General features: G+C 46.2%; 1 long non-coding RNA gene across 1 annotated transcript; it reads left to right on the top strand.

Moving 5' to 3' along the window:
- Nucleotides 1-304: 304 nt before the first annotated feature.
- Nucleotides 305-3,161, top strand: LOC135830509 (uncharacterized). The gene is made up of 3 exons (XR_010556049.1): nucleotides 305-406; nucleotides 527-808; nucleotides 2,235-3,161. It is a non-coding gene; the product is annotated as an uncharacterized LOC135830509 (long non-coding RNA).
- Nucleotides 3,162-4,270: the final 1,109 nt, after the last annotated feature.

Below are 4,270 nucleotides of genomic sequence, written 5' to 3' on the forward strand. Positions count from 1 at the left end.
TCGGGCTAACCAGGGAGTCGTATAGACCCGGGAGGCGACACGAGGCCTTCCGGGCCGACTATGATTGACTCGCGGCACTTTCTCCCACTTTTCCCTCAGATATCCCCGGTGCGTGCCCTGAGTTATAAACCAACTACTCCGCGTACTTATGCCATGGGACTTTGGGAGTGCACTCCTTGGCTTGGGGAACGGACTCGTGCAGGATCGATAGGATCGTGGGAAATCGTAGCTCGAAAAGAAGAAGAAGAATGAACTACTTTTCCAAGTAATTAGTTGCATTTGATGATCGTGATTGAGGCAGAGAGTGCTGCTGAACGCGATCCAGATCCGGGTCAAGAAACCTCAGCTGACGTAGATCTACGTTCTCTTCGCGTGAACGCTCAGTCTGTATTGGCTTGGGCCACAGGTATGGTTTGAATTCTAATTTTCTATGTTATTATATTTTTCAATTTGTCTTGAAACTTTCAACCTGGAAGAAATACTTGTGGGTTGATAGAGTGCAGTACTTGTTCAATGGTTTCTACAGAGCGTTCCGAATCCCAGCCGCTAAAGACCCACAGAAGGCAAGAAGCTTGCGTTGCAAAGCTGCTGTCCCGCCTAACTGCGGAGAAAGAAGACTCGTTTATGGTTGTTCTACAGCCGCTGCTGACGTCCATCAGCTCTGTCCTGCTCCCAGCTGCAGATAGGCCTGGATTTCAATGAGTCGTGTCCCAACTCCGGTGTGAACGATTTCCCGACGTCAAGACGAAGTGGGGTCAAGTCATGGGTGTTGCAAGGAAGCTGTCACAAGATGATCCGGTATTGAACGGTGGGTTTTGTAAAGCTGCTCTAACATTTGGATCCTATAAATTATAACATTAAATTATTATTTGTATTCACGAAGCCATGCCCAAGACGTGCGACATAGCGTGCGTTTGTGTGTATGTGTGTGCGTGCGTGTGTATATTGTGTGCGTGTGTGCGCGCTTGTGTATGTCGTAAAATCCCGCCAGAGCACCCCTACCTCCGGAACCATTCGAGTAGATCCATTTGGGGAGGGGCGGATGGGCGAGTCCTGCTTGCCGCATTCAGTACTACATGAAAAAGTACTCACCCTAAGAAAACTGTGCGTGCGTCTCGTACACCCAACAAAAGTCAAGAGCTGGGAGTCGTACAAACCCATCAAAACCCTAGGGTGTGTGCGATCTCTGGTCAAGAGGGTGGGAACTGTTGCGTACATTTCCAACCAGGTCGTAGACGCGTCTGCAGTACAGTACGACCTCACACTTCACATAGTCATACGAGGATACAACTCTATTGATAGATAAGATAACGTGCTTGTAGATCTCTGCCATGCCAAAGTTGCATTCAGTGGAGGTAGTAGTCTCTGTCAAACGTGTTTGCCATTGGCTCACGGCACTTGTAGCAGCTGATCGGACGATGCAAATGGACTCCCAGTCCACATTAGCTGGTTCTTGATATGCCTTCGAAAATATACCATGGCACGCACTTTCCACTGTTGTTACATAGGGTCGGACGTGTGTTGTCCTGAGCTTGCCACGATACTTTCCGATCTGTCCGTCTCCTCTCTTTGTTAAGTTGAAATTATTTGAAGAGCTGATGGCTGGTAACTTGCTGGTCAGCTGGTAGGAATACGTTTGCAAGTGTTGCTGCTGATTTGTACATTAAATTGCCGGAGTGCCGTGGCCTTGAGTAGTCTTCCCCAGCAATGAACTGAAGAATAGCATGCGTATTGAATTCTCTTGTTGCCGGTTCATCGGCCCCTCTCCATGACACCGGACTAGACTGAATTACTGGCGTCTCTTCATCGGCCTGCTTTTCGCCTCGAACTTCACAAGTCTTGAAATCTGGACCCAACATAATAAAAGTGGGACTCAATTGCGCAGTTCAGACGATAAATTGATGCAATAAGGGGTCATCGCAAAAGTGATTAGTCATCCCTGAAAAAAACATCATTCATTTCGTACTCGGACCTCCTCTCCACCCTCCGAAATGAATGGACGACGAAAATCGCATGCATGTTCATGTGTATGCATAGTGTCAGTCGACTGAGATTTTAGCTCCCCTCCCCCCCCCCCCCCCCCCCCCCCCCCTGGAACGATGTTCGTTTCAGGGACAACCAAAAACTTGTGTGACCACTGACTTTCTTTCTCTGTTATCAAGCAGTATGCATTATTTGTAACAGTAATTACTTGTCTGTGTCATGTGGATGCATTGTCTTATTTTCTTTTTCAGGCTACAGCACAACCGAGAGAACGAAATGTACGTCGCAATCAAGCTATGTCGTTGCCGTCTTCTATGTGCCATGCGTTACCTGATTTGCCAGCCTGCTATGTCGGATACCGCTAACCATGCATCGACTAGGCGCCAGGCGCGAACTGATGGTGGTGGTGGTGGTGGTGAGAAGGAGAGCTCTGTGCCAGAATAACTTTGCAGTTTTGAGAGCGTGTCTGGGCAGGCGTGTATTTACCCCCATATTGTCAGGTGTGTATTTACCACCATATGAACCAACCATAAGTGCAGTTGCAGTGGAGTCTTCAACTTCATTCTCCCGAGTCAAGCTCCTTGTGAAGACATCTAAGAAGAAGATTGCCTGATGAGTCCAGCCGGGATGAAAGGTACGTCGCAATCAAGCTATGTTGTTGCTGTGTCATCTGCTATGCGCCATACGCTACCTGATGTACCAGCCTGCTATGTCGGACACCACTCACCCTGCATCGACTAGGCGCCAGACGCGAACTGATGATGGTGGTGGTGGCGGGAAGGAGAGCTCTGTGCCAGAATAACTTTTCAGTTTAGAGAGCGTGTGTAGGCAGGTGTGTATTTACCGCCGTATGAATCAACCACAGTACGATCAGCTGACGTTATAACTTATAAGGATGATCTCGTGCAGCGATATTATTGATATTTTTTAAGTCTTTTCTAAGGACTCTCCACTGCAGCGTTTTCTTTCCACTCGGTTCTCTTCTTTTCATCGCTCAGCTTGCACTTGCAATGCTTATACATACTGATCAATCCCGTTCAATTTTCCGTACATTTTTCTCAAAATCCATAGCGTGGACGAAGTAGTGATTTTCCGTACAAATATGGAAAATACGGAAGGTTGATAGCACTGTGTTGAGGCAGCTATTGTTGACTTTATTAGGAATTAATTCTGTCGTATTTGCACACATTCCTGAGTGCATTGTATTACTATTAGCATCCAATGTGTGTTATCTGTACGAGCTTCTAACCTTGTGAACATTCACCGAAGGTTCGGTTGTTGGCGCACAAGATCTTCCGGGATGGCTCTTGCGGGCTCTCAGCCCTGCGTTCACTGCATAAAACTTGGCAGAACAGTTCAAGTTTCAATTTAGGCCATTTCCTCACTCTGTGACTCCCAATATTTCACATGTGCAATGATTATAAGTATTGTAGATCACTGGGACAGCGCCACTTTGTTAGCCGATGTTAGTCCTGAAGAAACATTGACTTCATTGCCCTAAAGGTGAGAAGAAATTGGGACTATTTGTGAAGGAAAACTTTGGAAAATGTAATTTCGAATAAAAGTCATTTCGTTTATCTGGATAGGTCCAATATTTCACGAATGTGCAATATAAGTATTGTAGATCACTGGGACAGGACAACTCTGTCTGTCGAAGTTAGTCACGAGGAAAAAAATTACTTCATTGCCCTAAAGGTGAGAACAAATTGGGACTATTGTGAAGGAAAACTTTGGAAAATGTAATTTCGAATATAAGTCATTTCGTTTATCTGGATAGGTCCAATATTTCACAAATGTGCAATATAAGTATTGTAGATCACTGGGACAGGGCAACTTGGTCGGTCGAAGTTAGTCACCAGGAAAAAAATTACTTCATTGCCCTAAAGGTGAGAAAATATTGAGGCAATTTGTAAAGAAAGGATTACCTCATCTTAGGTGGTCAAAGTGCCTCAGAGTTCGAGTGGCAGTGCAAAGCCAGTGAGTAAGCCAGTGAACAAGACCCTTTATTAGTGAACTCCTCAGCGATGGCCACAGATGGCTGTATTTCGGCAATGGAGATCGAAAGTCTGACCACAATTGTTCAGCGAAAGGACGAAGACGACGCGCGCTATGTACGGATTTCCCGGGCGCTATGACCTATGTACGGACTTGTCCCACACCGAGCAGGTCGTAATATTTTGAATCGTTGAGTCGATCATGGTTGTGCACAAGTGATGCGCGTGTCGCCTCCCGGGTCTATACGACTCCCTGGGGCTAACCAGTAGACTACCAATAAAAAAACAAAAAA

The sequence above is a fragment of the Sycon ciliatum genome, unplaced genomic scaffold (genome assembly GCF_964019385.1).
Source record: "Sycon ciliatum unplaced genomic scaffold, ocSycCili1.1 SCAFFOLD_2452, whole genome shotgun sequence".
Lineage (NCBI taxonomy): Eukaryota > Metazoa > Porifera > Calcarea > Leucosolenida > Sycettidae > Sycon > Sycon ciliatum.